General features: G+C 43.9%; 1 long non-coding RNA gene and 1 other non-coding gene across 2 annotated transcripts in view; one reads left to right on the forward strand and one right to left on the reverse strand.

Annotated features, from left to right (window-relative positions):
- Positions 1–24,128, forward strand: part of LOC147582711 (uncharacterized) — a 44,095-nt gene extending 19,967 nt beyond the window's left edge. Inside the window, exons 2-3 of the long non-coding RNA XR_015248773.1 lie at positions 23,284–23,372; positions 24,091–24,128. This is a non-coding gene — a long non-coding RNA (uncharacterized LOC147582711). The remainder of the gene's footprint in view (positions 1–23,283; positions 23,373–24,090) is intronic.
- On the reverse strand, positions 4,838–4,945 carry LOC147582712 (U6 spliceosomal RNA). Its single transcript, XR_015249627.1, has one exon. It is a non-coding gene; the product is annotated as a U6 spliceosomal RNA (small nuclear RNA).
- Positions 24,129–24,425: the final 297 nt, after the last annotated feature.

A 24,425-nucleotide genomic window follows, 5' to 3' on the forward strand; every position in this document is an offset into this window, starting at 1 on the left:
ATCATGACCTGAGCCTAAGGTGGACGCTCAACCGACTGAGACACCCAGGCACCCCAGTTGCCAATATTTTTTTAATTGGAGGAGTTGAAATGAATATCCACATTTCTAGGTTCTCTTGAAAAAATGATCAGATCTGGCAACTGAGTGTATGTTGTTGTACAGCAATGGGTGGGCAAGCCAGATGTTAACTGCCCTCTTTAGATGGGGTATAAGTTCTCCAGGCCAACATGCATTCCCATTCCTGCCCTCTTCAGTTGTTCTGCTAATCTGATCTCTGACTTACTTTTCTCAATGGTCCAGAATCATCCCAATGAGCATTGGTTGACATTCTTATTTGCATAGTAACCACTGACTTGTTTGCCACTATGCTAGATGTCCCCACATTTCAGGACTTCCTGAATTCTTGTCTTGGTTATGATTTACCTATCTTCTAGTTGCCAACCAGGATCCTAAAATGTAAGCATTAATAATAACTCCTTAGGAGCACCTGGCTGGCTTAGTCTGTAGAGCATACAACCCTCTCTCTTTTTTTAATGTTTATTTATTTATTTTTGAGAGAGACAGAGCATGCACAAGCAGGGGAGGGAGAGAGAGGGAAAGAGAATACCAAGCTCAAATACCTACACAGGGCTCCAACTCACAACCATGAGATCATGACCTGAGCCAAAATCAAGAGTCAGATGCTCAACCAATTGAGCCACCCAGGTGGCCCTAGAGCATGCAACTCTTGATCTCAAGGTTGTGAGTTTGACTCCCACATTGGATATAGAGATTACTTAATAAAATATTTATTTAAAAAATTTATAACCCCTGGGACACCTGGATAGCTCAGTTGGTTGGGGATCTGATTCTTGGTTTCAGCTCAGGTCATGATCTTGTGGTTTGTGGGTGTGAGCCCTGTGTTAGGCTCTGTGCTGTGTGGAGCCTACTTGGGATTCTCTCCCTCCCTCTCCCTCTGCCCCTCCCCTGCTCACATGCACACGTGTGTGCTCTCTCTCTCTCAAAATAAATAAATAAACTTTAAATATATATATAAACTCAAGCTTACAGGATGGATCCTTGTAGTTTTTTCTTTTTTTTTTTTTTTTCCTTTTTTATGTTTTATTTATTTCTGAGAGAGTACAAGAAGGGGAGGGGCAGAGAGAGAGGGATGGTGATCTGAAGCAGGCTCTGCACTAACAGCAGTGGAACCTGATGTGGGGGGCTTGAACTCAAGCCCCCAACGTGGGGCTTGAACTCACAAACTGAGATAATGACCTGAGCTGAAGTCAGACGCTCAACTGACTGAGCCACCCAGTTGCCCCCTTGTAGCTTCCTTTTGAGGTGGGCAGGCCTGGAATTGTTACACATTTGACAGAAAGGGAAACGGGGATGAGCGCTTACCTGAAGCATCACAGAGTCAGCCGTGAACAAGTGCCTGGGGCTTGAATAGTTCACACAGACAGGGAGTTTGATGTGCTAGTGGTCATGTGGTATGAGGATCAGATGATGAGGACTGTGCTCTGAGATCCTGGATCTTGGGGGTAGAAGAGGAGGATCCAGGGGGAGGACAAAGAGCTTGGCATCACTTCCCTATGGTGGTGTGAGGCTAAATGTGGATAATTCTCTGCCCTGGCATCCCGTTATCTATCGCTGTGTAACCAATCACCCTACTTAGTAGCATAAAACAACGATCATTTACTATTATCTTTTGGTTTTAGGGGTTGCTTGAACTAAGCTGGGCAGTTCTTGCTCTTGATCTCTTGTGTAGTTGCAGTTAAGACAGTGGCTGGACTGGTGCCATTTTGAAAGCTTCCTCACACACATGGCTGTCAGTTGATGCTGGCTGTCAGGATGAAACCTGCACATGACCTCTCCGTGTGTCCTGGGCTTCCTCCTAGCATGGTAGCTGGATTCCAAGGGCAAATGTCCCCAGAGAGAGACAGGTGAAAGTTGTGTCACCTTTTATTTTTTTAACTATTCTTTTTTTTTTTTTTTAAGTTTATTTTGAGAGAAGAGAGCATGTGAGCGAGCAGAGGAGGGACAGAGAGAGAGGGTGAGAGAGAATCCAAAGCAGGCTCTATGCTTCCCGTGTGGAGCCCAACACAGGGCTCAGTCTCAGGAACCGCGAGACCATGACCTGAGCTGAAATCAAGAGTTGGATGCTTAACTGATTGAGCCACCCAGGTGCCCCAACTATTCTTTAGAAACATTTTTTTCTAGATTTATGTAGATAAAATTGACATAGAACATTGTTTAAGTTTAAAGTATAATGTGGGGGTGCCTGGCTGGCTCATTTGGAGGAGCATGTGACTCTAAGAGTTGTGAGTTTGAGCCCTATGTTGGGTGTAGAGATTACTTACTAAAATTAAATAATAAATAAACTTTAAAAATGTGCAAAGTATACAATGTGATGATTTGATATACATATATATTATGAAATGATGACCAGAATAATAAGGTTAGTTAACTAACTATATGGTTACCGTTCACCTCATGTAATTATCAGTTTTTTTGCTATAGTGGTAATGGTGGTGATGAGAACCTTTAAGACCTACTCTCTTAAGAGCTTTCAAGTATACAATACAGTATCGATAACTATAGTCACCATCTTGTACATTAGATCCCAGAACTTAGTTCATCTTCTAACTGGAAGTTTGTACCCTTTGACCAACATTTCCCCATTTCCCCATTTCCCCAACCCCAGCCCCTGGCAACCACCATTCTACTCATTTTCTATGAGTTTGGCTTTTTGATATTCCACATACAAGTAAGACATGCAGTATTTGCCTTTCTCTATCTGACCTATTTCACTTATAATGCCCTCAAGTCTATCCATGTTGTCCCAAGAGGCAGGATTTCCTTCTTTTTATGGCTGAATAATATTCCATTATGTGGGGGAAAGTGGCATATTGTTTCTTTATCCATTCATCCATCTATGGACACTCAGGTGTTTCCATGTCTTGTTTGTATCACCTTTTATGATCTAGCCTTGGAATTTATATTGGCATCACTTCCACCATACTGTTATTTGAAGCAATCACAAAGATCCACCCAAGTTCTAGAGAAAGGGCCATAGACTCTACCATTTGACTGGAGAGTGGCAAGGTTCTTTTTTTTTTTTTAATGTTTATTTTATTTTTGAGAGAAAGAGAGAGACAGCTTGAGTGGGGAAGAGGGAGAGAGGGAGACAGAGAATCTGAAGCAGGCTACGGGCTCTGAGCTGTCAGCACAGAGCCCAATGCAGGGCTCAAACCCACAAACCGTGAGATCATGACCTGAGCTGAAGTCGGACGCTCAACCGACTGAGGAGTGGCAAAGCTCTGGAAGAGCAGGAGGGATAGGAGATATTGATGTGATCATTTTTGAAACATATTCTCCTCCACACCATATAGCTCTGGAGTCAGATGCCTGTGTTAGAATCCCAGTACACTTATGGCTCTAAGTCTCAGTTTCCTCATCTGTCAAATGGGACTAATAGTAGCACCTATTTCATGTGATTGCTATGAGGATTGAATGAGACAAGATCCCAAAGTGCAGAGTAACTGGCACATGGCCAGTGCTCAGTAGCTGTCACTATTGTTGGGACAGATCATCATGCTAAGCTCTGATGAGTGTGAGTCACCCTGCCAGGCCACCGCCTGTTTGTGTGTGTGAGGAAGCCTGGAAGTATGTTCAAAGATGTGTGCACAAGTGGGTCTATGTGCACATGCCCAGAGGAGCTGTGTGTGTGTGTGTGTGTGTGTGTGTGTGTGTGTGTGTGTGTGTCAGTGTGAGTACTTATTGAGATGGGAACTTGGGCGGAGTCCTGTCTGTGCACCTGAGGACCCATGTAGGGCTGTGGCTGTGTGTGTGAGTATGGGGGACGGGAGAGAGAATGACTGGGGCTGAGTGTGTGTCCACAGCTGTGCACAACTAGTATCAGATGTGTTAGATGGAACCATGAAAGTCCACAAGAATGTGGGATTTGGCCAAGCCTATGTGTTAGATTGTGTGTATACATGTGCATGAGTGTGTGTGTTTGCTGAAAGGTGTCTGTCCATGCATGATGCTTGGAAAAAATGAGAAAATGTAGAAACAAAGAACGCTTTCAGACCTTCCCAGGAATGTTTGAATCAAATGAACCCTTGGGGACTGTGACCAGCTGGAAAGACAAGGCACACCAGGTGGAGAGGCGTAGAGAAAGGCTTTTCTGAGGTTCATAATCACACTTGGCTGAGAGCCAGGGGCCCTATTAGGGCCAACCGCTTCCCACACACAGTTGCCTCCTCAGTTTGGAGGACAGCTCCACATCTGGGCCCTCCTCCTCATCATCCCTATTGCTATTAGTAGATAATTTGTTAATTCATTCAAAAAATTTGTTTTAGTCAACTAGTTTATTCTTTGTTAAGTTTTTGTTTTATTTTATTTTATTTTTGAGGGGGGAGGGGTGGGGTGAGAGAGAGAGAGAGAGAGAGAGAGAGAGAGAGAGAATGAATCTTAAGCAGGCTCCACACTTAGTGTAGAACCTGATCTCACAACCGTGAGATCATGACCTGAGCTGAAATCAAGAGTCGATACTTAACCGACTGAGCCATCCAGGCGCCCCTTAAGTTTTTATTTTAATTCCAGTTAGTTAACATACAAAATATGAAACACTTCACAGGGCACCTGGGTGGCTTGGTCTGTTAAGTGTCTGACTTGGGCTCAGGTCATGATCTTGTGGTCCGTGAGCCCGAGCCCCGGGTCAGACTCTGTGCTTACAGCTTAGAGCCTGGAGGCTGCTTCAGATTATGTGTCTCCCTCTTTCTCTCTGCCCCTCCTCACTCACACTCTGTCTCTCTCTCTCAAAAATAAGTAAACATTAAAATTTTTTTTTCAGAATATGGAACATTTTACAAATTTGTGTGTCATCCTTGTGCAGGGGCCATGCTAGTCCTCTGCGCATCGTTACAACTTTAGTATAAGTGCTGCAGGTGCGAGTCATTCATTCAAATATTTATTGAACACCTACTATGGGCCAGGAACTATGCTAGAGGCTGGGGATCAAGCAATGAACAAAGCCCTGTCCTAGAGGAGCTCATGTCCTAGTTGGAGGGGGTATTATATCCATAAACACATATTTCATGGACAAATGTCACATCAAGTGGTGGTAAGTATCATGAAGAAAAATCAGAGGGATGGGGTGACTTGGGAGGTGGGAGATACTCTAGAAAGGAGGTCAGGGAGGCCTCTCGAGCAGAAAACTCAGTGTCTAGGGGACATTTTATTTACTTATTTATTTATTTATCCCTAGATTTTTAAAAATGTTTATTTATTTTTAATTTTATTTTTAATTTTTTTAGAATTGCTAGAAGATAGTAAATATATTTTTTAAGTTTTTATTTTAATTACCCATTGTTCAGGGCGCCTGGGTGGCGCAGTCGGTTAAGCGTCCGGCTTCAGCCAGGTCACGATCTCGCGGTCCGTGAGTTCGAGCCCCGCGTCGGGCTCTGGGCTGATGGCTCAGAGCCTGGAGCCTGTTTCCGATTCTGTGTCTCCCTCTCTCTCTGCCCCTCCCCCGTTCATGCTCTGTCTCTCTCTGTCCCAAAAATAAATAAGAACGTTAATTACCCATTGTTCATCACAAGTGCACTCCTTTATCCTTATTACCTATTTAACCCTTTCCCCTACCCATTTCCCCTCTATCAGAGTTACCTATATAAAAAGTTCTCTTAGTTAAGAATCTGTTTCTTGGTTTGTCTCTTTTTTTTCCCTTTGCTTGTTTTTTTTTTTTTTTTTTTTATTTCACATATGAGTGAAATCATATGGTATTTGTCTTTCTCTTATTTTGCTTATTTTGCTTAGCCTTATACCCTCTGGATCCATCCATGTTGTTGCAAATGACAAGATTTCATTCTTTTTATGACTGAGTAATATTCCATTGTTCCATTTAAAAATTTACATCCAAATTAGTTAGTATATAGTGCAACAATGATTTCAGGAGTAGATTCCCCAGTGCCCTTACCCATTTAGCCCATCCCCCCTCCCACACCCTCTCCAGCAACCCTCAGTTTGTTCTCCATATTTATGAGTCTCTTCTGTTTTGCCCCCCTCCCTGTTTTTATATTATTTTTGTTTCCCTTCCCTTATGTTCATCTGTTTTGTCTCTTAAAGTCCTCATATGAGTGAAGTCATCTGATTTTGTCTTTCTCTGACTGACTCATTTCACCTAGCATAATACCCTCCATTTCCATCCACATAGTTGCAAATGGCAAGATTTCATGCTTTTTAATTGCCGAGTAATACTCCATTGTATAGATATACCACATCTTCTTTATCCATTCATCTATCGATGGACATTTGGGCTCTTTTGATATTTTGGCTATTGTTGATAGTGCTGCTATAAACATGGGGGTGCCTGTGTCCCTTCAAAACAGCACACCTGTATCCCGTGGATAAATGCCTAGTAGTGCAATTGCTGGGTCGTAGGGTAGTTCTATTTTTAGTTTTTTGAGGAACCTCCGTACTGTTTTCCAGACTGGCTGTACCAGTTTGCATTCCCAATGTTTATTTATTTTTGAGAGAGAGGGAGACAGAGAGAGACAGAGCATGATTATGGGAGGAGCAGAGAGAGAGGGAGACACAGAATCCAAAACAGGCTCCCGGCTCAGAGCTGTCAACACAGAGCCCGACACGGGGCCTGAACTCGTGAACCACGAGATCATGACCTAAGCTGAAGTTGGACGCTTAACCGACTGAGTCTCCCAGGCACCCCTAGGGGAAGACATTTTAGGCAGAGGCAACAGCAAGCACCAGGACCTTGGGTGAAACTGTGCCTGGCATATCCCAGGATCAGTGAAGAGACCATTGAGGCTGCAGTGAAATGAACTGGGGGCAGAGGGGAGGAAACTGGGTCATAAAGCGGCCAGGAGACTGGGAACCATGAGCTTCAGCAGGGGTGGCTGACTCTCCTTCCTCTCCTTTGCCTTCCCCACCACCACTCATGTGTTCCTTTCCTGCCGCTGCTCTGCCAATTTATCATGGACTGGTGGCCTAAAACAACTGAAATTTATTCTCTCAGAATTATGGAGACCAGAGTCCCAAATCAAGGTGTCAGCAGGGCCACATTTCCCCCAAAGGCTCTAGGGGAGAATCCTTTCTTGCCTCTTCCAGCTTCTGCTGGCTCTGGGAGTTCACTGGTTTATGGCCACATCCCTCCAATCTCTGTCTCCATCTTTGTGTGGCCTCCTCTTCTCCCTCTGTCTCTTCCCTCTTCTCTTCTCTTCTCTTCTCTTCTCTTCTCTTCTCTTCTCTTCTCTTCTCTTCTCTTCTGAGAGAGCTTGTCATTGGATTTAGGATTTAAGCTCACCTTGAGATCCTTAACTGAATTTCACCCTCAAAGGCCCTTTTCCCAAATAAGGTCACAATCACAGGTTCTGGAGTTAGGATGTGAGTATATCTTTTGAGGAGCCACTGCCCAACCGACTGTACTTCATTTGTCCAGGATCTAAGGCAGAGCCTAGTAGGGCCTCTGTGGGTCTCAGCTTCTACCTTTGTAAAATTGGACAATAGCATAGTCCTAACAGAGTTCAAGAGGGAAAGATGATGTCATGGATAAAAAAGTGTTCTATAGTGCCCCACATATGTAGGTGCTCAATTTTGAATTATTATTTGGGGGATGTCCCCCATGAAATTAGTCACTTTATCAAGTTTCTTGAGCTTCTATTGAGTGCAGAGCCTCTCCTAGGCGCCATAGGAGTCAAAAAGGAAGGGGCAGACCCACCATCAGATCCCCCTCCTGAGGCTGCTCTGGTTGGCAAAGAGTACCTGCCACCCTCACCCTTTGTGATAGTTAATTTTATATGTCAACTTGATTGAGCCGCAGGGTGTCCAAATTAAACATTATTTCTGGGTGCCTCTGTGTTTTTCTGGATGGGATTAGGATTTGAATCAGCAGACTCAATAAGGTAGATGATCCTCCCCAATGTGGGTGGGCACCATCTAATCCACTGAGGGCCTAAATAGAACAAAAGGCAGAGGAAGGGAGGATTTGTTCCCTTCCTGACTTCTTGTTGAGCTGGGACGTTGATCTTCTTTTTTTTTTTTAATTTTTTTTCAACGTTTATTTATTTTTGGGACAGAGAGAGACAGAGCATGAACGGGGGAGGGGCAGAGAGAGAGGGAGACACAGAATCGGAAACAGGCTCCAGGCTCTGAGCCATCAGCCCAGAGCCCAACGCGGGGCTCGAACTCACGGACCGCGAGATCGTGACCTGGCTGAAGTCGGACGCTTAACCGACTGTGCCACCCAGGCGCCCTTGGGACGTTGATCTTCTGCCCTTGAACTGAATTACACCTTCAGCTTTCCTGGGTCTCCAGGTTGAAGATCATGAGATCTTCTTAGTCTCCATAATCATGTGAGCCAATTCCTCAAAATAAATCTCTCTCTCTTTTTTAACATGGATGAATCTCAGATACCAAGTTTAATGAAAGAAGCCAAGTAAAAAAGAGCATGTGCTGTATAAGTCCACTTGTATGAAGTTCAAGAACAGGCAAAACTAATTTATGTTTATAGAAATTAGAATAGTTGTTACTTGGGGCACCTGGGTGGCTCAGTCGGTTAAGCGTCCGACTCTGGATTTCAGCTCAGGTCATGATCTCGTGGTTCGTGAGTTCGGGCTCTGCATCAGGTTCCACACTGGCAGTGTGGAGACTGCTTAGGCTTGTCTGTCTCTCTCCCTCTCTTGGCCCCTCCCCAGCACACTCTTTCTCTCTCTCTCTCAAAGTAAATAAACTTAAAAATTAAAAATAAAAAAAAAAAGAATAGTTGTTAGTTTGGCAGAGGGATTGAGGACTCTCAACTGGGAAGGGACATGAAGGAGCCATTTAGTGGTCTGGAAATAGTCTGGGTAGAGGTTACATGGGTTGAACAAGAGTAAAAATGCAAGAAGCTGGCCACTTAGGTGTGTTTCATTTACTTAACTGTATATCACAATCGCAACTTAACAAGACTGCCAGTACCAGATGTTGACAAGGATGAGGAGTACCAGGACTTCTCATGCTTTGCTAGTAGGGGAGGAGTAAATAGCTATAACCTCTCTGGGGAGCTGTTCGGCAATAACTTGCAAAGTTGAAGTTGTGTGTGCCCTTTGACCCACCAATTCTATTCCCAAGTCTATACCTGAGAAAATATCACACGTGCACAAGAAGACATGTACAATACTGCTTATAGCATCCTTGTTTGTGAATGTGAAATATTAGAGGCAGCCTGAAGTGCGACGCCCGGGTGGTCAGTTGGTTAAGCATCTGACTCTTGGTTTCGGCTCAGGTCATATCTCATGGTTCCTGAGATAGACCCCCGTGTTGGGCTCGGCACTGATAGCACAGAGCCTGCTTGGGATTCCCTCTCTTCACTCTCTCTGCCCCTTCCCTGATTTCTTTCTCTCTCTTTCTCAAAATAAATAAATAAACATTTAAAAAACAAAAAAAGAAGCAGCCTGAAGGTTCGTCAACAGAATAATAACATGTGGTGCACTCATGTAATGTAATTATGTATAACAGGTGGGTTAGAAAGAAGACGAGGCAGCGAATCATAGGTAGTAGATTTATAAGGGCCTCAAAGATCAAGTCCAGGGGTGCCTGGGTGACTCAGCTGGTTAAGTGTCCTACTCTTGATTTCGGCTTAGGTCCTGACCTCACAGTTGTGAAATTGAATCCTGTGTCAGGCTCTGTGCCAAGTGTAGAGCCTGCTTGGGATTCTCTCTCTCCCTCTTTCTCTGTCCCTCCCCTGTACTCACTTTCTCTCTCTCTCTCTCTCTCTCTCTCTTTCAGAATAAATAAATTTTTTTAATAAAGAAATAAGTAAAATGATAGGATTAAAAAAATCAAGTCCATGCTCTATTTTAGACATAATGAGACTGATGCACAGAGAGGCTGACTGATTTGTCCAAGGTCACACAGCAAATTAATGAACAAGTCAGGTTAGGCCTAGGTTTTCTTATTCCCGATCCAGTACTCATCCCTAGAGGTAGAAAGGATATTAATTATAATCCCTGTTCAGGGAACTAACTTGGGGGACAGAAATAGCCCCAACATGGGGAGGTCAGCACAATCATGTTTTGGGTGTAGGGACACACTGCCCACAGAGATGGCCTATCACCAGCTCAAGGTCCAGCTGCCCCATCACAAATCTTATGAAACCTTCACCACTTCTCTGAGACCACGCCAGGGTTTCTCAGGGGCCGTCAGCAGGTGCTATGACCAAAGGGAGTTGGGGCAGAGTGAAGATATTGGTGCCAGACTCTTCCGTGAAAACTCTCATCCCATCAGGATCTACCTTCAATTCCCACCCTGGGTCCCACCCCTGCCCTGCCTGTAACCCTCCTGCACTCAGCCACCCCATCACTCCTTGCTGCTTCAGGCTTCCCCATCCTTGGTCCCTGCCACTAAGGTCCCATCTTAGATGTTTCCTCTGTGGCCTCTGAACCTCTTCTTCTATAGAAAGCATACGTCTTGACCTTCCCAGAATGTTTCCTTTCAGGGCCTCTGTACAAGGGTAAATGAGGGGCCCTGATTTGGGGTTGACTTTACTTGATGGAATGATTCTTTGTAAAATTTGTCCAGAGAGATATCCTAATCTTCACAGAGGTCATTATGGTGGCCTTGTCTCCCCTCCTGAGCCTCCTGAGACTTCCCCTAGAGCCCACTCAAGCAGAGGCCTCTAATTTCCTATCAACTCCATGCATCTTAGAACCTTCTCCACTCCCTGGTGTTCCTTGAACACTGTTGCTTCAATTTAACTGTCTGAGCCTCTCTTTCCTCAGTTGCAGAGTGGAGATGGTGAAGTATTGCCAAAGAATGCTCTTGGTTGCAAGTAACAGAAAACCCAGCCAATAGTAGATTAGGGGACTTTGTCTCACAGGAAGTCTTGACACAGGGAACTGCTCGTGTTCTTTCACTGGCTTAATGATGTCATATCCAGTGTCTCTGTGAGTCTGTTGGCCTTTTCCTCATGTTGTGGCCTCATGGAATATGTTGTTCCATAGATGACATCATTCCATGTTCCAGGTAGAAGTAGAAAGAAAAGTAAAGGAAGAATGAGCAACCTGAGTCTCTTCTTGGAAAGTCAACGTATTCCCAGAAGTTTTATCCAGTGGTCATTCTCTTCTGTCTCATTGGCCAGAACTATGTCACAGTGCCCCCCCCCCCCCTTAGCTAGAAGCTAGCTAGAGAGGGGAATATCGATGAAGTCAGTCACTAACAAACAGTATTCACACACACATCAACCTCTCAAGGATTACATAAGCATAGTGCCACCAGAACAGCTAAAATGTAAAAGGCTGACAATATCAAGTGTTGATTAGAATGTGAAGCAACTAGAACTCTCATACATTGTTGGTAGGAGAATAAATCGGTACAACCCCTTTGGAAAACTATTTGGCAATGCATACTAAAGCTAAATGTCCAAAGTCATTGCTGCAAAGGCAGGCTTCAAGCCCAGGTATGGTGACTCCAAATCCTGTGCTTCTTAGAGGAAACAGGATCTCCAACCAATGGGAATATAAATTAGAAAAGCCTTCTTAGGGAGATTTCGCAGGATCATTATTAAAAATGTAATGGCCTTTGACTCAGCACGTTCATCATCACAACCTACCCTAGGACACATATCCGTGTGGCTAGAAAGAAGTATGTGCAATTCACTTCAGCATTGTTTGTAACGGGAAAATAGGAAACAATCCAAATATCCCCCAGTAGGGTACTGAGGTGAGCCATTGCATTTAGTAAGGCTCCTAGGAGTGCGGTGGGTAAATGTGTGGACTCTCAGTTCAAATCTGGGTTCATTTACTTGGATAATATACTTACCTTCTCTAGGCCTCACTTTCTTCTTCTTTATTTATTTATTTATTTAATACTTAAAAAAAAATTTTTTTTAACATTTATTTATTTTTGAGACAGAGAGAGACAGAGCATGAATGGGGGAGGGTCAGAGAGAGGGAGACACAGAATCCGAAACAGGCTCCAGGCTCCGAGCTGTCAGCACAGAGCCTGACGTGGGGCTCGAACTCATGGACCACGAGATTGTGACCTGAGCTGAAGTCGGCTGCTTAACCGACTGAGCCACCCAGGCGCCCCACTTTTTTTTTTTTAAAGTAAGCTCTACACCCAATGTGAGGCTTGAACTCACAACCCTGAGATCAAGAGTTGCACGCTCTACCGACTGAGTCAGCCAGGTGCCCCACATTCTTTCCATTTTAAAGGTAAAGAACGTGGGGTGCCTGGCTGACTCAGTAGAGCATGTGACTCTTGATCTCAGGGCTGTGAGTTTGAGCCCCACATTGGGTGTAGAGATTACTTAAGAAAGTAGAATCTTTGGAGCACCTGAGTGGCTCAGTCAGTTGAGTGTCTGACTCTTGATTTCAGCTCAGGTCACAATCCCACAGTCATGGGATTGAGCCCTATTTCTGGCTCCACAAAGCCTGCTTGGATTCTCTCTTTCCCTCTCTCTCTGCCCCTCCCCTGCTTCTGTGCGCAAGCATGCACATGCATGTTCTCTGTCTCTCTGTCTCTCAAAATAAATAAAAACTTAAAAAAAATTTTAAATAAATAGATTAATTAATTAATTAATTTTAAAAATGGAAAGAATGCTAGTGACCAGAGGCTGTCAGGTTGAAATAAGATACGCACAGGAAGCACAGAGGGAGGATGGGGCCTGGTCCCTTGGAGGCACTTGAGCGTATTTTCACAGCATACACACTGTGGAATACAGGGCAGTGGTTAAAGAGAACTAGGATATCTCTGTGTACTTGTATAGGAAAGAAATTTCTCCTTTTTTTTTAATGTTTATTTATTTTTGAGAGAAAGAGTGTGACTGGGAGAGGGGCAGAGAGAGAGAGAGAGAGAGAGAGAGAGAGAGACAGGGCTTGAAGCAGGCTCCAGGCTCTGAGCTGTCAGCACAGAGCTCAACATGGGGCTCGAGCTCACAAACCATGAGATCATGACCCGAGCTGAAGTCGGATGCTTAACTGACTGAACCACCCAGGTGCCCCAAGGAAAGAAATTTCTAAGTCCTAGGGTGAAGTAGGAAAAACTAGTTGCAGAAAAACATGACCCCGTTGGACAGCAAAATTATTTTTTTAAGTTTATTTTTTTTATTTTGAGAGAGAGAGAGAGAGAGAGAAAGAGCACTCTTGCAAGCTGGGAAGGGGCAGAGAGAGAGGGAAAGAGAGAATCCGAAGCAGGTTCCAGGCTGTCAGTGCAGAGCCCAATACAGGGCTCCATCTCAGGAACCCGTGAGATCATGACCTGAGCCGAAATCAAGAGTCCATTGCTCAACCGACTGAGCCACCCAGGTGCCCCAAAATGATATTTTTCTATATGTTTATGCCACAAATCTATAGAAAACAAATTCTGGCGGTATATGTACCACATGTATGCCTGTGTTACCTCTAGGGCAAAGGAAAAATTTTGCTGTTTTACCCCTGGGCTCTGCCACTTACTAGCTATGTGATCTTGGGCAAGTTATAGTGCCTCTCTGTGCATCAGTTTCCCCATCTTTAAAATGGGGATACGCTAGTAGCTACCTGATAAATGGTTGTGAGGATTAAATGAGCAAATACACATGAATCACCTAGAATAGTGCCTGTAACACAGTGTAAGACAACTGTTAGTTTTTACTTATGAAATTAAATTTCTTTTCATTCTTCTGTGCCCTTTCACTGTGCTAAAACTTCTCTGTCTTGGTCAGAAGTGGGGGACAGCTAGCCCCTCACAATTCCTTCAGGGTCTTATGCAGAGGAAAAGCTTGAAAAAGTTTAAAGGGTTGTACTGAAGACACAGGGTTAAGACAAGGACAGCAGGGTAAGGACAGGCCTGTGGGTGGTGGGAAGGAGTGGGCGTGGAGGTGGAGGAGTGGAAGAGGGGACGCAGCAGGGCTCAGGTTCCAAGAACAGGGCCTGATGACCATATTCGTCCAATTTAAGATCCATCATTGTAATACGCACCATTATTTTATGTAACACTACGTAATTTTTACATGCACCTCAACTATTACATGTATCCCAATTTCAAAGATATTAACAGGCAAACAGATGTGCATTGTAGAATCATTAAAATATGGGTCCTTAAAGCGTTGAAAGATTATAATGCCCTCACCCCCAAATTTTTAATATCCCACTAAACTAAGTATAACAGGATTTTCCCTGTGATGATTACTTTGAAGTTTTAAGGGGGAAATAGTAAATGTCAAATTCTTTCCTTAAAACGTATCTCATATCTCGTCTTTATTCCCCTGCATGGGCTGAGTCAGCCTGTTGGGTGACCCGGGCCTGCCCTGGGGGAGGGAGGGAAGCCACACAACTGAGTTCTTTGAGCCTCCTCCCTGCCCCGAGGGTGGCAGCAGCAGCTGGAAAAGGGCCCAGCTTTATGGGGAACAATGGTGCCAGCCAGCTGCGGGTGAAGCAGGGCTGAGCAGCCTGGCCTAGCCTGGCCTGGGTCCAAAAAAGTGACCTTGCACCTAAGGGGTGCACTTCACTTGGGCAAAGGTCTGAGAGATACAGGGAAAACGGACAGGGGATCCCCTCAACATTCCTAGTGAACAACTATTGTTCCCTCTGACTCACTGAGCCCACTGTCAAGTGATGATTTGTATAATCTTTTATAAACATGCCCAGGTCATGTTGTTTTGACAGTATCTGTCTGACACATCAGATAAAGTGTCTGACCCACCTGATCATTGGAATGAGATCCACATGACTTGAAGTAAGAATATCTCCAGGACAGGGGAGATCCGTGGGCACCTGCCTGCCCCTACTCCTTCAAGCCAATCTTTACCGTGACATAGTAACTGCCTGGGTTCAAAGCCCACCTCTAACACTTCCCACGTGCATGACCTTGGGTGAATTACTTTGCCACTGTGGTAGCTAGCCTCCATGATGGCCCTCAGTTGTTTCCACCTCCTGATATCCAATGTGTAGTCAGTCCCCTCCTACAATGACTAGGGCTGACCTGTGTTACCACTAGGGTATTACAGAAATGACAGTGTGACTTCTGAGGCTAAGTCAGAAAATACATTTCAGCTTCCACTTTGCTGTCTTGGATGGGTTGCTCTAGGAGAAGTCAGATGCCATGTTGTCAGCACACTCAAGCATCCCAATAGAGAGATCCACAGGCAAATAACTGATATCCCATGGCAACTGCCAGCCGCTTTGCTAACCCTGTTCCTGAGCCACCTTGGAAATGGATCCTCCAGCCCTCGTCAAGCTTTAAGATGACTGCAGCCCTGGTTCACGGCTTGCCTAGAATCTCCTGGATTGCCCCAGGCTAGAATCAGTTAATTTGCTCTTAAATTCCTGACCCACAGAAAATGTGTGAGATAATAAATTATTGTAGTTTTAAGCTGTTAAGCTTTAGAGTAATTTGTTATGCCACAAGTAGATAATGAGTACAGTCCTCCTTTACCTCCCTTTCCTCATTTTTGAAATGAAGATGACAATACTACCTGCTTCAGGGATGCCTGGGTGGCTCAGTCAGTCGAGCGGTTCAGCATCCATCGGACTCTTGATTGCGGCTCAGGTCATGATCTCACCGTTTGTGAAGAGCCCTGCACTGTTAGTGCAGAGCCTGCTTGAGATTTTCTCTCTCTTTCCCTCTCTGCCCCTCCCCTGATCTCTCTCTCTCTCTCTCTCTCTCTCAAAAATAAATAAATAAGCATTAAAAAAAAAATAGTACCTGCTTCAGAGAATCACAGTGAGGATTTAAAAGATTGCCTGGGAAGGGTCTGGCTCCTAGCAAACACTCATAGATAGGAGCCAATATTACTGTATTATTTTACAGCCTTTATTAATCGAGAGCAGAGATGAGATGAAGTACTGTGGGAGGAAGAGAGCCAGGAGGGAGGATGAAGTAGCAACACCCAGTATCTTCTTGATTTTCTGGGCAATTCAATTCTACCTCTCCTCACATATCCTCTCTCGAGACGGAGACAGAAGTCCTGTGGGAACCTCAGTCTCCTCAGGAGGCAGAGTGAGGAGCCATTGCTCCTTGGAGCATCCCTCTTACAATCTCAGTCTCCACCTCTGGAGTTTATCGAGTAATTTCTTTCTCATCTGCTAGCAGGCCCTATCAACAGAATTCGCTTTATCTCACCGCTTTCAGGGATGTTCCCTTACCACTGGCAGCCACATGGCTAAGGATTGCTTTGCTCCTTAATGGAACTCTGTGAACCAAGTTTAAATTTTAACTCTGCTACTGATTTGCCTTTTGTCAAGCCACTCAACCTCTTGAGGCCCATTTCCTCACCTGCCAAACAGAATTTTGCCTCAGGGCTGTTGGCAGAAGAAAAATGAAGCAAGACAGTGAGATCTGAATGCTTTAAGTGGAAATAATAAACTATAAATGCCCCAAAGTCTGTCAGGTGCTGCCCAGCTCCCCACTCTACCCCATTCTTCCCATAGTCAGGGCCACTGAATTCTCACGTGCAGGCTTTTGTCTTGCTCTGGGCTTGAGACCAACCTTGTTTTTTAATCAGAGGATTTTATTTTGTATTTAAAAATTTTTCTTAAATGTTTATTTATTTTTGAGAGAGAGAGAGACAGAGTGAGAGCTGGAGAGGGGCAGAGAGAAAGGGAGACACAGAAACCAAAGCAGGCTCCAGGCTCTGAGCTGTCAGCACAGAGCCCGACATGGGGCTCAAACTCACAGACCGTGAGATCATGACCTGAGCTGAAGTCAGACGCCCGGATGACTGAGCCACCCAGGTGCCCCTTAATCAGGGGATTTTAAAGAGATTTGATTTCTTTAATCAGGGGCTCAGCTATGAGTTGAAAATGTGCCCGGTACCATGTTTCCTATGTCAAAGACTAGTTCAAAATAAACTATTTTTAAATCAAAGTAATAAAATCCCAGTATAGAATATTGACCTTAAATTTGGATCTGCATTTGAAGCAGCCTGAGCAGTTAAGGTTGACACCTGGACGCACCTCCAGAGATTTAGATTTCGTTATCTAGGGTGGGGCTTGGACATTGGGATTTTTAAAAGCTCCTCTGCCTCACTCCCCTGAATGAAACAATTGTTTTCAAGACGCTGGACATCAGGTCATGAAGGACAGTGATCCCCAATAACTGCATCTCAGAACAGAGTTCAAGAATACATATAGAGTTACAAAAATATCTGGCAGCCAACGGGTAATATTCCCGATACCTGGCATTCAATAGGAGAATGTACTAGTCGTGCCAAGCAGGAAATAATGAGAAGAAAAAAGAATGGAAACTGACTCAGGGGCACCTGGGTGCCTCATTGGGTTGAGTGTCCAACTTCGGCTCAGGTCATGATCACGTGGTTCCTGAGTTAGAGCCCCACACCAGGCTCTCTGCTGTCAGCACAGAACCCTCTTCAGATTCTCTGTCTCCGTCTCTCTCTGCCCCTCCCTGGCTTGTGCTCTCTCTCTCCCTCTCTCAAAGAATAAATGAACATAAAAAAATTTTTTTAAAATAATGAACAGAGAGCATCAGTGAGCTGTGAGGTAACATCAAGCAATCTAATACACATGTAACTGGGGTCTCTGAAGGTGAGACAGAAAAATTACTTGAAGCAATAATGGCTGAAAAGTTTCCAAATATGATGACATAATTGCCAATGTAGAGAAGAAAAAAAAAAAAAAAACCAGGGTAATCTGCTTTTTAAAAAACTACTAGAACTAATAAAAAGGTCAATATACAAAAATAAATTGTATTTCTCTATACCAGCAATGAGTAACTAGAAATTGGAATAAAAATATTATTTATAGTAGCATCCAAAACTATGAAATACTTAGGAGTAAGTTTGGTAAAGGATATGAAGTATCTCTGTACTCCAAAAACTATAGAACACTGCTGAGAGACTTAAAGATTTAAATAAAGACTTAAATAAATGGAGAAAGTATGTGTTGTGGGTCATAAGACTTAATTCTCCCCAAATTGACCTAGAGATTCAGTGCAATCCCAATTAAAAATTCCAGTGGGCTTTTTGTAGAAATTGACAGGCTGATCTTATTTATTATTATTTTTTATGCTTTTTTTTTTTTCATTTGAGAGAGAGAGAGAGAGAATCACTTGGGGTGGGGCAGAGGGAGAGAGAGAAATAGAGACAGAGAGAGAGAGAGAGAGAGAGAGAGAGAGAGAGAGAATCTTAAGTATACTCTGTGTTCAGGACAGAGCCTGACGCAGGGCTTGATCTCATGACGGGTGATCACAACCGGAACTGGAGCTGATATCAAGAGTCTGGCGCTTAACTGATTGAACCATCCAGGTGCTCCTGATTCTTAATAATAACATATTTACGGGGCACCTGGGTGGCTCAGTCGGTTGAGCCTCCGACTTCAGCTCAGGTCATGATCTCGCGGTTCGTGGGTTCGAGCCCCACGTCGGGCTCTGTGCTGACGGCTTGGAGCCTGGAGCCTGCTTCAGATTCTGTGTCTCCCTCTCTCTCTCCCTGCCCTTCCCTCACTTGTGCTCTGTCTCTCACTCTCTAAAATAAATGAACATGAAAAATAAAAAAAATGTTTAAAAAAATAATAACGTATTTACTTATTTGCTTTATCCTATACTACACATACATTCAGTAGTTCCAAAATTACCATGCCAATATTAATAGTAATAGTAAAAACACCAAATGAAGCTTTGGTCTTCAGAATATATCTGCTTAAGTGTATAGACTCTCTGTGTTCAGAAGTCACTCTATTATTTCTTATTCATTTTAAGCCCTGGGAATGAATTATATCATTTTGATGGAGAAGAGAACCAGTCCCTGAGGACAACAGTATTTAGATGTCAGGTGAAACAGTTGGCAGGAAGAAAAGCTGGAATTTGAGGTGTCACAGGGACTCAGAGAAGACAGTTTTTCATTACCAATGGAGGGTCCACAATTGTACTGACGGCTGCTTAGAGCTCACACATGACAACGAATATATGTTTATTGGATAGTTATTTATATTCCAGTGTGAAATAATAGAATATATATATAAAAGTTTCTGCCCCGGTTCCTGGCACAGAGTTTCTAAAACCCTTGTAATTTTCCAAGTGGTAAAAGCACTAGGAGCATCTTTTGCTCTAATGTTTTGTCTTTGACCCTGGTTCCCAATACAGAGCTCCTAGATCCCTTGGAATTTCCTGGGTGATAGCATCTTTTATTCTAATGAGTTGACTCCTGGTGGGCTCCTGAATAGCTTCCGAATGGGACCAAGCCATGATTAGAGGCTTAGAACTTGCAGCCCCACCCTCCAACCTCAGGGAAGGGAGAGGAGTTGGAGATTGAGTTAATGACCAAGAATCATTAACTAAGAAGGGACATCTGGCTGGCTCAGTTGATGGAGCATGTGCCTCTTGATATCGGGGTTGTAAGTTCAAACCCCATGTTGGGTGTAGAGATTACTTAAAAATAAAATCTTTAAAAAAAAAAAAAAAAGGAAGAATCATTAACTATACTATGTGATGAAACCTCCATAAAAGTCCCAAAAGTTTGGGGTGTGGGGTGCTTCTGAGTTGGTAAGCACATCCATGTGCCAGGACAGTGGTGCACCCCAAGTCCACAGGGCAGATGTTTCTAGAAGTCCACTGTGTGTATCTTCCTCTGGTTGTTCATTTGTATCTTTTAAAATATCCTTGGTAATAAATCAGCGATAGTAAGTAAATTGTTCTCCTGGGTTCTGTAAGCCACTCTAGCAAATTACCAAACTTGAGAAGGGGGTCATGGGACCCTCCAATTTGTAGCCAAGTGTGACAGAAGTTATAGTAACCTGGGTACCCACTCCTTGTGATTGGTGTCTGAAGTCGGTGTCTTTTTAGACTGAGGGAGCCCTTAACCTGTGGGAACCATGCTAACTCCAGGCAGTTAGTGTCAGAATTGCTTGGTATGGAAAACCCCCACATCTAGTGTCAGAAGTGTTGTGAGTGTGGTAGTTGCAGTGTGAGAGTACAGGAAATCAGTGAATTTTTCCTAGACAGGCAGGCACTGTGTTTGGTACCTTACGCACAGCTACCCATTTAATCTTTGTAGTAAGCCTGTGGGGTCAGCATTGTTACCATGTCCATTCTCCACGTGAGGAATTGAGTTACAGAGAGATTAGACAACTTCTCCAAGGTCACACAGCAAGTGAGGAGACTTGATTTCTCACCCAGGCTGTTTACCTCTAATCACGAATGCCCACTGGATTTAGAAATATAGCAGTTGTTGGTGGCCTTAAGAAAAGCAATTTCAGGGGCGCCTGGGTGGCTCAGTCAGTTGAGCGTCCAACTTGGGCTCGGGTCATGATCTCACGGCTCATGAGTTCGAGCCCTGCATCGGGCTCTGTGCTGTGCTGGCAGCTCGGAGCCTGGAACCTACTTTGGGTTCTGTATCTCCCTCTCTCTCTGCCCCTCTTCTGCTCGCACTGTCTCTCTCTCAGAAATAAATGAACATTAAAAAAAAAAAAGCAATTTCAGAGGTGCCTGGGTAGCTCAGTGGGTTAGGTGTCTGACTCTTGATTTCAGCTCAGATCATGATCTCATGGTTTCGTGAGTTTGCGCCTCAGGCATCTGTCAGTGCAGAGCCTGCTTGGGACTCTGTCTCTCTGTGCCCCTCCCCTGCTTGCACTCTCTCTGGCCCTCTCAAAATAAATAAACTTAAGAAAATTTTTTTTAAAAAAGCAATTTCAGGGGCACCTGGGTGGCTCAGTTGGTTAAGCGTCCAACTTCAGCTCAGGTCATGAACTCGCAGTTTGTGAAAATAATGAAATAATAAAAGCAATTTCAGTGGAAAAAAGGGGACAAAAGCTAGACTGGAGTACGGTAAAGAGTAGATGTGGAGGGAGAAAGCAGAGACACCGAATTGAGTTTGTTTTTTGAAGAAGTCTGGCTATGAAAGGGAACAGAGGATAGAAATACAGATAAAGGGGATGCAGAATCAAAGGAGAGTTGCTTACTTATTTTTTGATATGATGGATCCAAAACATGTTCGTTTGTGGACAGAATAAACCAATAGAGAGGGAGAAACTAGCGAAGCAGAAAAGAGAGTAGAATTGAGAGGATGAAAGGGACTGAGACCCTGAGACCCTGAGACCCAGAGCATCAATGGAGGAGATGGTTTTACATAGGGCAAGAGATATCTCTTCATTTGGCACAGATGGGAAAGTAAAGAAGTTCTCTTGTCTTCCATTTCTTCAAGGAACTTAAGACAACATTGCCAGCTGAAAGTGGAGAGAGTTCTTGAGAGAGGTTTGAAGGAGAGGAGAATGTATGAAACAGTTGTCTGATAGAGTGAGCCAAAGGTGTTATCCTGTAAGGCTGAGACCCCACTGCAATTTATGTACTTGAATCAAAAGTAAAACAAAGCCAAGATGTATGGTTTTCTCCAGCTGTATTCAACATGGCTGCCAGAGAAGGCAGACAGATGATGGGGCTCATTCTGGGTTTGGAATTACCCAGAGGAGGATGGGACAAGGAGTGGACCACAGTGACAGAGCAGGGAATCCATGGAAGGCACATGGAAGCAGAGGGGATGTGTGAACAGTGTATCAGGGCCACTGAATTTGTGGTCTCAGTGAGGTCAATGATGTGTAGGGAAGGAAAAATTCTTCCTCTACCCTTCAGGATCTTCCACCTGGACTAAGACTTAAATTTACATTAGACAGATTAGTAGGGAAAAGCCCCAAAGTTTTATTATGTGCACATGGAAGCCTGATGATGAAATTGAGACCTGAACAAATGACCACCACATGCAGTTTTTATACAATTTAGACAAATTGCTCCTTTGCAAACTGTAAGTTTGTAAGGAATTGACAGGATAAAGAAAACAGATGTTTGGGAGCTTTAATTAGTAAGGAATTCTAAGTGGAATTTGTGCTGAGGTAGTAGATTAGTAAAAAAGTATAAAGGCTTATTTCTATAGCTTTCTGGGTTTTAAAGTTCCTATCTCTGGTGATAAGGATGTCTTTTTACTCCCTAGTACAGGGAGAGTTCCTTTCTTTTTTTTTTTTTTTAATGTTTATTTTTGTGACAGAGAGAGAGAGAGTGAGCACAAGTGGGGGAGGGGCAGAGAGAGAGAGAGAGAGATACACAGGATCCAAAGTAGGATCCAGGATCCGAGCTGTCAGCACAGAGCCAGATGCGGGGCTGGAACTCACGGATCACAAGATCATGATCTGAGCCAAAGTCAGCACTTAACTGACTGAGCCACCCAGGCACCCCGGGAGAGTTTTTTTTTTCATATGGGAGATTTGTTTCCAGATTTCAACAGGACAGAGGAGGGTCTGAGTGTCCTTGCACTGGTCTCTTCCCAAGTAGCTTCAATTCAAAATAATCAGTACGTCATTGTGGTATGTTTTGGGTGGTCTGCCATTGGCCTCTACAGAAGAAAGGAGAGGAGGTGGTAGAGGCAAATCAAGGGTTCAGACTTGGTGTTCAGGTATGACCCTGGAAGACCAAGGTCATTGGAGGTGAGGAGGCCAAGGAAGGCTGTGATGTTGAACCACTCATCCCAGAAGGCTGTCAGGAGTAGAGATGAGAAGTAAAACAACTAGTCTTTCTGTAGGGGAGGAAATGGAATTTAGAGGTGGTGAGGAGCATTCTTTATTATTGTTTTTTAATGTTTATTTTTGAGAGAGAGAGAGAGAGAGCACACACACACATCCAGACACATATATGTGTGAATGGGGGATGGGCAGAGAGAAATGGGACAGGGGCTCTGAAGCAGGCTCCATACCATCAGTGCAGAGCCCGATGTGGGGCTCGAACACACAAACTATGAGATCATGACCTGAGCTGAAGTCAGATGCTAAACTGACTGAGCCACCCAGGCACCTCAAGGAGCATTCTTAAGGTCACACAATGATGTTGATAGTGGAGCTGAAATTTGAGGCCAGTTCTGCCTAACCTTGGAGCCTGGGTCAAACCTCTACTCTGTTGAATCAGCGAGTTCAGCCTCTGAGGCTGGGGGTCCTAAGTGCTTTTGTCTCCTCTCCTGCAGGGCTGGCCTCTGCCAGGCTACCACATGCCAACTGCTGGCTTACCCCAGCCACCTGCCCCATCATCTCTGAATCCTGCATTATGTTCCCTGTCATGGACTTTTTCTCTTCCCCTTTAGCTGACTCTGTTCCAGAACCTGTTCTACCCTGGAAGGCTGAGTCAATAGCTCCAGATTTTGCTATTCATGCCACACCTTGTCCCATGACTAGGCCTTCTTCTGACATGGACTATAAGAGAAATGATAGCAATAATGAAAATAAGAGCACCTACTTCTGTTACCTTTAACAAGCACTCACTCCGTGCCAAACTTGGCATACGTCCTTTCTCATTTGGGCCTCATGACATCTAATTATTTTATCCATTTTACAGATGAGAACACAAAGGCTCAGAGAGATAAAGTCACTTGTCTGTGACCACACAGGCAGGAAGTTGCAGCGGTGGAGACAATCCTGAGAATGGTTAGCTCTCACAGTCCTTGTCCTTTGCGAATTATGAAAGTTAAATGAAATCACGGGCATCATAGTATAACACATTTTTATTAAAATAACTTTTAAAAAGAATTGCATGTTTCCTGACCCCCATCAGCCAAAGCAGGCTGGCATTTGCTGCACATCTCCTGCAAGAATTCCTTGGAAGCTTTGGGGGTGTCTTTCCTGTGTTCCGAAACAAGTCCTGTCAGCTGCCACATGACCTTACCATTGCTAACCCTAATTGAGTAGGCACTTAAAGGGTGCCTGGCATCTGGCCTAGCATTCTATGCACGTGATTTCATATACATGTCCTAACATACACATATTAAATATAGATAAACTAAATCCATACACGCACACACAGATATATAAAATATTGATTCTATTTCACAAATGAGGCACAAAGAAGTAAGGGTGGTAGCTCTTGGGAGCATCCAGAGCTCAGGGCTGGCAAAGCAAGCTGTAGTATCCATCCCCACAATAGTGATCCTGGCATGTCTCCTGGCCTGAAATCTCGGGGTGATTTCAGGAGTTGTTCCTAATCGTATACCGTCCCCAAGACTGGTGCTCTGGCTCTCATGGACATTCTATGAGCTACCCAACATCCTTTATTGAATTTCTTTCCTAAACAAACTGGAGAGAATTGGTTTCTTTTATTTGCAACTAAGATTTCTTTTCTTTTCTTTTTTCTTTTTTTGCAACTAAGATTTCTGATTGACACGCTCCATGGCAACTCTATCAGGTATGTGTATTATTTGTATTATTTTTAAAGTATTTTTGAGTTATTTAATCAATGTTTTAAAGTAATTGTATAGGTGTTTGTGAATCCACCATCCCCAAATAAAATGCAGAACCTCACAACCGTTTGCCCTCTTCCACACCCGGCCCTTTCCTGAACCACGTAACCATCCTCTTGAACGCTATGTTCATCATTCCCTCTTTTTTATCCTCAAAATTTTCTTTTGAGTTATAATATACATGCAGTGAAGTGCATAAATACCAAGTGTACAATTCAAATTTGTATGTGTGTATAGGTTTTTG

Source organism: Puma concolor, chromosome A3 (assembly GCF_028749965.1).
Source record: "Puma concolor isolate L17-30 chromosome A3, mPumCon1.1.hap2, whole genome shotgun sequence".
NCBI classification, from domain to species: domain Eukaryota; kingdom Metazoa; phylum Chordata; class Mammalia; order Carnivora; family Felidae; genus Puma; species Puma concolor.